Consider the following 9,554-nt stretch of genomic DNA (forward strand, 5'->3'; position numbering starts at 1 on the left):
CTAAAATGGTCACACAACGGTGCCGACAATAGTATCGTTTATCGCAATAATTTCCGGGAAAATCTATCGTCCAAGAAAATTAATTATCGTGACAGGCCTAACTTCGATCAACAAGGAAAGAGCAGATCAATTCAAGCAGATCAGAGCACAGTCAGAGCTGCTGAATCAGAAGCAAGGCCTAAATTAACTCAACAAGTACTTTGTGTCTTGTTTCTTTTCAGCTATAGCTTAATTGGTAAGGTACGGTTGAAATAGATGCGTTTTCAGTTTGCGACGGAAGATCTGCAGAGTTTCTGCTGTCCTGATGTCAATGGAGAGCTGATTCCACCAATCAGGAGCCAGGATAGGGTTTTCTATCTTAAGGGTAGAACCACACTGTTTCATTGGGGCAAATTAAAACTAAAGTAAATGATCAGAATCAGACCTTAAACGAGTCCTGTATTACTTAACACTTTGAGAAAGTCAAAGTTACATTTTTAACCCTTTTTAAATCGTTTCACATCCTCGTCTGGTTTTTTCCTTTTATTTTTCGGCACTGGCCTCCAGTTGAAATACACGGTGTAATGATCTGATATTTGGTCGTTCCGGACATCAACGTCAGAGACTTCAACATTTCTGGTGAGCACCAGATCCAGAGTGTGACCGGAGTGGTAGGTCGGCTCCCTTGGGTGCAGATCGAAGCCGTTGATCAGTAGAAACTTTAGAAACTCTTTAACATAGGTCTTATCATCACAATCAACCCAGATATTGAAATCTCCGGTCACAATGATGTTGTTGTAGTTTTGGGAAACCAGATCCAAGAGTTCCTGAAACTCTTTCAGGAAGTTGGCGATGGTGCTCTGGGTTTTCTTTGGCGGGCGATAGACGTTGATGCTCAGGACGGGTTCTTTCCACTCGTCGTGTTGCAGAACTGTCACCACGCATTCAAAGGTCTCCATGTTGTCAATCTGAATTTGTTCACTATGCAACAGTAGAGAGACCTGGATAGCTACCCCTCTATACCCGATGAGTTCACTCACATGACGGAAGAATCTGAAGTGTTTGGGCGAAGCATCCCTGAGTACGTTGTCTGCCTTGTCCAACTTTAAAAACGTCTCGGCGGAGAAAAAGACGTCCAGCTGGTTTTCTGTGATGAGCTTTAAGATGTTGGATGTGTTTTTGTTCATCGAGTTAACATTTAACAACGCTGCCCTGATGAATGGGGTTTCTCTTTGGATGCTCTCTAACTCACTTCCTGTCCACTCACTCCCTTTCTCTTGTTCACTTCCTGTCCGCTCTGCTTGATGGCCCTGTCTTTCTTCCTAATGTCTTAAACCCATGTGGGATTCAGTCTCCTTCCATCGGATGCTTCCCTCTAAACTCAAACTCATATCTTTGTCTGTTTTACAGAAAATGGAATCCAGAAACATATACGGAGACCTATTTCAGTCACTTTGGGTTTTTAAACGGCATTGGGAGACTATTTAAGCTTCTTCTTGCAGGAATGCCCTGAGATCCGATGCTGACAGTACCGTGTCTCTTTTTTGTTCCCGCTGCTCCTCCATCCATCCTTTAATTCATCCTCCGTGCGTTCTCTTTCTCCGCAGCGCATTCGACTCCCAGGCCTTTCAGCACCTCTGCTGTGCTGGACAGTGTGGTGTAGGTCTTCTCCCCCGTGCCCAGCTTGAGTTTTAACTGCGCTGGGTATACGCACCTCACCAGTATGTCCTTCTTTTTTAGCTGCTTGATGACTTTATGCACCTTTGCCCGCTTCTTGTGTAACTCGGGAGAGTAATCCTGATCACAAAATATCCTTTTATCTTGGAAGGAGACCTGTTCCTGACTCCATGCCTGTCGTATCACCAGATCTTTAACTGCTGCATCCAGAAATCTCACGATGATGTGTCTTGGAGGGGCTGTCGGGTCTCTATGTGGCGTTGTGCTCTCTCCATCTTAATATCCGTTAGTGATGGTATTTTAAGCACCTTGTGTAGCAGTTCTTTAATAAATGCTGCCATGTTTCCTCCCTCACTCCCCTCTGGTACCTGAAAGATTCTCACATTATTTCTTCTCAGTCTATTCTGCAAGTCGTCGCAGGTGGCCGAGAGGGCAATATCACGGTGGATCAGGTATCGGAGCACCCTCTGATGCCGACTCGCTACATCCATGCCGACTCTGTCCTCCAACTTTCCAATCCTCCCTCCATGTTCGCCCATTTGAACTTTTATATCTAGCACCGTCTGTTCCAGTCGATCGAGACATTTTGGTTTGATTATGCCCCTCTTGATTTTCTTTGCGGAGTTTCCCCAGCTCCTCCAGCAACGTAACTTCATGGTCCGACTCGCACATGTTGCTATCTGTTTTCAAGCTAGCGCTAGCTGGGCCTGCCGGTCTCCGTTGTTTATCATTTTTTTCCTTTGAGATATCTTGTTTGTTAGGGGCTTTGTTTCTGGTTGACGAGCTCATCATGCAGGAGTTCTCTTTCTTACTTTTTAAAATGTCTTATATTTCTAGTTGTCTCTATTTTTGTATAGTCTGGCGGAGCCCCACTTCTAAGCTGCTGCTTCTTCCAATGACGTCACCGGAAGTCGGGGGGACTGTTTTAATTCAGGAGACAGAGTCATTCAATAAAAACTGCCAAATGTGCCAAACAGACTTTCCTATGAAAAGTTATTAATTAGTAGCAGAAATTGACATGGGGACTCTGCTTATTCCACACCTCCAGGACAGAGACCGGGGAAACCACCTCTCTGTGGCCCCTCACAGAGCCCCAAAGGACAGACTAATGACCCCCAGCAACAGTGGCACTTCCATAACCTTGCACACCGTGAGTCCCCGGTCCCCCACAGTTAAGCACTCCCACACGGACTAAACCCAGATATTCACACCCTCCAGAACCTCGTGCCCCTGGTAACCCTAAAGAGGGGGGGTGGATGTTGTGGTGGTCTACCGTCCGCCCTTAAGCATCCAACTGCGGACTCCTGACTATCAGACACTCAGACACTTTTCAGAGTTTTAGCTTACCAGGGGCACGCTTGTCTGGCAGTCATGCACATGAGGGTTTTGTCCGAGGCAGTGTGCTTAAGTCTGGGTCCCCGGGCACTCACGGTGCGCATGGAGGTGCGAGCACCGGTAGACAGCGCCTCAACGGTGCTGATGGGAAGGCACCTTGTCGGTACTCAGTAAGAAGTGCCGGTACCACATGGGTAAACATCAGAAGTGCCGGTACTGCGTACCGGTGATTACCGGCCCAATTGGTCCACTGGTCCTGATGGAAACACGAGTTGTGAGACAGCGACCCTTTTAGCAGCTGGATGTCTAGTGAAAGAACCCAACACCAGACGAGGTAAAGTTGGACACCATAGTGACTTTATTTCACAACCACCATAAGCAAGCAGCCAGCCAGCATGGAGGTGTTCACCACTTTCCTCCGACTGAAGACTGGCTCTTTTATAGAGGATCTTATTGGGAGAAACCATTCACAGGTAATCTATTATAAATACACATGTCATCATAATGGGTATAACGATAATCTATAATATTCTGTGCTTGTATGATCTGTGGTTTATAGCCATCTGTTAATTTAACCCCAAAATCCACATTATAACTGACCATAATATATAGAAATACATTACCAACTACAACAGAAACTCCTACGCCCATCTCGCCACTTGGTTCGTCCCGGAACCTTCTTTAGTCAGTGTTTGTTTCCCCGAAGACCTTTTGGCCAAACACACTGGAGCGGACACAGGACGAAACAGCATGGATAAGCGATGGACGTAACCTTTACACAGTGTTCACTTCTACAATGAATGCAACTTAATGTCATGACATATACACGCTAAAACATAGCATCTGCACACAATGATTAATCTCAACCGCTGTCAATCTTACACAATCATAAACACTCTCGGTGCTCTCGCTATAACTCCCCTCTCTTTTCAGGTGGAGCCGAGGACCGACCAGCATCTGTCAGACGACATTCCAATTAATACGGTTTAATCATTTAATAAATACTTAATCAATAAATAGAATAAATTACATAAAATTGTGCAAATATACAATGTCAAACTGTACTGTGCAATCACGCTAATAAAGTGTAAACTGTTCACTAAAGTGCTGAGTGACATTATTACTGTGCAAAAGGAAGTCGTTATATAAAGTGCAAACCCACATGTGCAATATTACAAGGCCCCCAAAGCCGTCAGTCCATAGTAACGAAGTTACCTTCGTCACACGAGTCCAGACGGAAACACGAGTCCTTACGGAAAAACGAGTCCAGACTGAAACACGAGTCCTTACGGAAACACGAGTCCAGACTGAAACACGAGTCCTTACGGAAACACGAGTCCAGACTGAAACACGATTCCTTACGGAAACACGAGTCCAGACTGAAACACGAGTCCTTACGGAAACACGAGTCCTGACGGAAACACGAGTCCTTGCGGAAACACGAGTCCTTGCGGAAACACGAGTCCAGACTGAAACACGAGTCCAGACTGAAACACGAGTCCAGACGGAAACAGGAGTCCTTACGGAAACACGAGTCCTTACGGAGACACGAGTCCAGACTGAAACACGAGTCCTTACGGAAACACGAGTCCTTGCGGAGACACGAGTCCAGACTGAAACACGAGTCCAGACTGAAACACGAGTCCAGACTGAAACACGAGTCCAGACTGAAACACGAGTCCTTACGGAAACACGAGTCCTTACGGAAACACGAGTCCTGATGGAAAAACGAGTCCTGATGGAAAAACGAGTCCTGATGGAAACACGGGTCCAGACGGAAACACGAGTCCTGATGGAACCACGAGTCCTTACGGAAACACGAGTCCTGATGGAACCACGAGTCCATACGGAAACACGAGTCCTGATGGAAACACGGGTCCAGATGGAAACACGGGTCCAGACTGAAACACGAGTCCTGATGGAAACACGAGTCCAGACGGAAACACGAGTCCTTACGGAGACACGAGTCCAGATGGAAACACGAGTCCTTACGGAGACACGAGTCCTGATGGAAACACGGGTCCAGATGGAAACACGGGTCCAGACTGAAACACGAGTCCTGATGGAAACACGAGTCCAGACGGAAACACGAGTCCTTACGGAGACACGAGTCCAGATGGAAACACGAGTCCTGATGGAAACACGAGTCCAGACGGAAACACGAGTCCAGACGGAAACACGAGTCCTTACGGAGACACGAGTCCAGATGGAAACACGAGTCCTGATGGAAACAGGAGTCCAGATGGAAACACGAGTCCTTACGGAGACACGAGTCCAGATGGAAACACAAGTCCTGATGGGAACACGAGTCCAGACGGAAACACGAGTCCTTACGGAGACACGAGTCCAGATGGAAACACGAGTCCTGATGGAAACACGAGTCCAGACGGAAAAACGAGTCCTTACGGAGACACGAGTCCTGATGGAAACACGAGTCCAGACGGAAACACGAGTTACATATTACATATTATTACATATAATTTATCAAAAACCATAAAGAATCAAACTCGGAGCAACAAGAGAGCAGATAAATTCACTTCTAGCAGATCAGATCACAGTCAGAGCTGCTGAATCAGAAGCAAGGCCTAAATTAACTCAACAAGTACTTTATGTCTTGTTTCTTTTCAGATATAGCTTAATTGCTAAGTTACGGTGGAAATAGATGCGTTTTTAGTTTGCGATGGAAGATCTGTAGAGTTTTTGCTGTCCTGAGGTCAATGGAGAGCTGATTCCACCAATCAGGAGCCAGGATAGCAAACAGATTCGTTTTCCATCGTTCAAGGTTCAAGGCTTTTATTGGTCATACGTGCAAAGCTACAGTGTAGTTATGATGATGAAAGGTCACCCTGGTAATCCTAAAGGATTGAAGTCACATGCTCCTCAGCAGAGCAACATAATTACACAGATAAACAGAAGAAAATAGTGCAAGTAAATACAAAAAGAAAAATCGTAAAATAGTGAAATAAGAGTCTATATACAAGTGATTGAATATGATATAATAGATAAATAAGTTCTAAATTGTGTTTACATAAATAAATAACTTTAATTTATATAGCGTTTCTCATCTACCAAGGCAAATCTCGAAGCGCTTCACAACAAAGGACACTGATAACATTTGAGGGATTGAAAACAATTCTAATAATAAAAATAAATAAGTAAATAAAATAAATAAAATAAATAAAATAAATAAAATAAATAAAATAAATAAAATAAATAAAATAAATAAAATAAATAAAATACATAAAATAAATAAAATAAAAGTAGAGATAGCGATAAAAATGGCAGTACTCCAGGTGTACCAGGCTCAAAGTTTATTGGAAGGCCTGCCGAAAGAAGAGGGTCTTAAGGCCGGTTTTGAAGACCTCGGTGGAAGGGGCAGATCTCAGCTGATCTGGGAGGGAGTTCCAGAGTCTCCCATTGTTCGGGGACGTGTGCGGGGGATGTAAAGAAGAGGAGCTTGGCTGGAGCGTAGAGAGCGGGGAGATGTCTGGGTTAGGATGAGGTCACAGAGGTATTTTGGGCTTTGTCCATTCAGGGCTTTGTAAGTGAGGAGCAGAACCTTAAACTGGATCCTGTAGTGGACTGGGAGACAGTGTAGTTGTGCAAGAATGTGGGTGATGACATTTTTGCATCGGTGAGAACTCTGGCTGTACTGTTCTGGACAAGTTGCAGGCTGTTGATGGGTTTAACAGTCTTATGGCCTGTGGGATGAAATTGTCTCTGATTCTGGTGGTTTTAGTCCTGAAACTGTCCCTGACTCTGATGGTTTTAGTCCTGAAACTGTCCCTGACTCTGGTGGTTTTAGTCCTGAAACTGTCCCTGAGTCTGGTGGTTTTAGTCCTGAAACTGTCCCTGAGTCTGGTGGTTTTAGTCCTGAAACTGTCCCTGAGTCTGGTGGTTTTAGTCCTGAAACTGTCCCTGAGTCTGATGGTTTTAGTCCTGAAACTGTCCCTGACTCTGATGGTTTTAGTCCTGAAACTGTCCCTGAGTCTGGTGGTTTTAGTCCTGAAACTGTCCCTGACTCTGATGGTTTTAGTCCTGAAACTGTCCCTGAGTCTGATGGTTTTAGTCCTGAAACTGTCCCTGAGTCTGATGGTTTTAGTCCTGAAACTGTCCCTGAGTCTGATGGTTTTAGTCCTGAAACTGTCCCTGAGTCTGGTGGTTTTAGTCCTGAAACTGTCCCTGACTCTGGTGGTTTTAGTCCTGAAACTGTCCCTGACTCTGATGGTTTTAGTCCTGAAACTGTCCCTGAGTCTGGTGGTTTTAGTCCTGAAACTGTCCCTGACTCTGATGGTTTTAGTCCTGAAACTGTCCCTGAGTCTGATGGTTTTAGTCCTGAAACTGTCCCTGAGTCTGGTGGTTTTAGTCCTGAAACTGTCCCTGACTCTGATGGTTTTAGTCCTGAAACTGTCCCTGACTCTGGTGGTTTTAGTCCTGAAACTGTCCCTGACTCTGATGGTTTTAGTCCTGAAACTGTCCCTGAGTCTGGTGGTTTTAGTCCTGAAACTGTCCCTGAGTCTGGTGGTTTTAGTCCTGAAACTGTCCCTGAGTCTGATGGTTTTAGTCCTGAAACTGTCCCTGAGTCTGGTGGTTTTAGTCCTGAAACTGTCCCTGAGTCTGGTGGTTTTAGTCCTGAAACTGTCCCTGAGTCTGATGGTTTTAGTCCTGAAACTGTCCCTGAGTCTGGTGGTTTTAGTCCTGAAACTGTCCCTGAGTCTGGTGGTTTTAGTCCTGAAACTGTCCCTGAGTCTGGTGGTTTTAGTCCTGAAACTGTCTCTGAGTCTGGTGGTTTTAGTCCTGAAACTGTCCCTGAGTCAGGTGGTTTTAGACCTGATGCTGTCTCTGAGTCAGGTGGTTTTAGACCTGATGCTGTCTCTGAGTCTGGTGGTTTTAGATCTGAAACTGTCCCTGAGTCTGGTGGTTTTAGACCTGAAACTGTCTCTGAGTCTGGTGGTTTTAGTCCTGAAACTGTCCCTGAGTCTGGTGGTTTTAGTCCTGAAGCTGTCCCTGAGTCTGGTGGTTTTAGTCCTGATGCTGTCCTTGAGTCTGGTGGTTTTAGACCTGAAACTGTCCCTGAGTCTGGTGGTTTTAGACCTGAAACTGTCTCTGAGTCTGGTGGTTTTAGACCTGAAACTGTCCCTGAGTCTGGTGGTTTTAGACCTGAAACTGTCTCTGAGTCTGGTGGTTTTAGTCCTGAAACTGTCCCTGAGTCTGGTGGTTTTAGACCTGAAACTGTCTCTGAGTCTGGTGGTTTTAGACCTGAAACTGTCTCTGAGTCTGGTGGTTTTAGACCTGAAACTGTCTCTGAGTCTGGTGGTTTTAGTCCTGAAACTGTCCCTGAGTCTGGTGGTTTTAGTCCTGAAACTGTCCCTGAGTCTGGTGGTTTTAGTCCTGAAACTGTCCCTGAGTCTGGTGGTTTTAGTCCTGAAACTGTCCCTGAGTCTGGTGGTTTTAGACCTGAAACTGTCCCTGAGTCTGGTGGTTTTAGTCCTGAAACTGTCCCTGAGTCTGGTGGTTTTAGTCCTGAAACTGTCCCTGAGTCTGGTGGTTTTAGTCCTGAAACTGTCCCTGAGTCTGGTGGTTTTAGTCCTGAAACTGTCCCTGAGTCTGGTGGTTTTAGTCCTTAAACTGTCTCTGAGTCTGGTGGCTTTAGTCCTGAAACTGTCTCTGAGTCTGGTGGTTTTAGTCCTGAAACTGTCTCTGAGTCTGGTGGTTTTAGTCCTGAAACTGTCCCTGAGTCTGGTGGTTTTAGTCCTGAAACTGTCCCTGAGTCTGGTGGTTTTAGTCCTGAAACTGTCCCTGAGTCTGGTGGTTTTAGACCTGAAACTGTCCCTGAGTCTGGTGGTTTTAGTCCTTAAACTGTCTCTGAGTCTGGTGGCTTTAGTCCTGAAACTGTCTCTGAGTCTGGTGGTTTTAGTCCTGAAACTGTCCCTGAGTCTGGTGGTTTTAGTCCTGAAACTGTCCCTGAGTCTGGTGGTTTTAGTCCTGAAACTGTCCCTGAGTCTGGTGGTTTTAGTCCTCATGCTGTCCCTGAGTCTGTGGCTTTAGTCCGGATGCTGCAGTAGCACCTGCCAGACAGCAGCAGAGAGAACAGTTTGTGGCTGGGGTGATGGGGGTCTTTGATAATCCTGAGGGCTTTCTTCCTGAGCTGCTGGGAGTAGAGGTCCTCCATGGAGGGCAGCTCCATCCTGGAGATGATGTGCAGATCTTAAGTGTAGAACCACGCTGTTTCATTGGGGGAAATTAAAACTGAAGTAAATTCTCAGAATCAGACCTTAAACGAGTCCTGTATTACTTCACACTTTGATAAAAATAAAAATTACCTTTTTGAAATTGTTTCCCATCCTCGTCTTGTTTTTTCCTTTGACGTCTCCGCTCTGGCCTCCAGTTGAAATACACGGTGTTATGATCTGATATTTGGTCGTCCCGGACTTCAACGTCAGAGACTTCAACATTTCTGGTGAGCACCAGATCCAGAGTGTGACCGGAGTGGTAGGTCGGCTCCCTTGGGTGCAGATCGAAGCCGTTGATCAGTAGAAACTTTAGAAACTCTTTAACATAGG

The sequence above is a fragment of the Notothenia rossii genome (genome assembly GCF_949606895.1).
Source record: "Notothenia rossii genome assembly, chromosome: 8".
Lineage (NCBI taxonomy): Eukaryota > Metazoa > Chordata > Actinopteri > Perciformes > Nototheniidae > Notothenia > Notothenia rossii.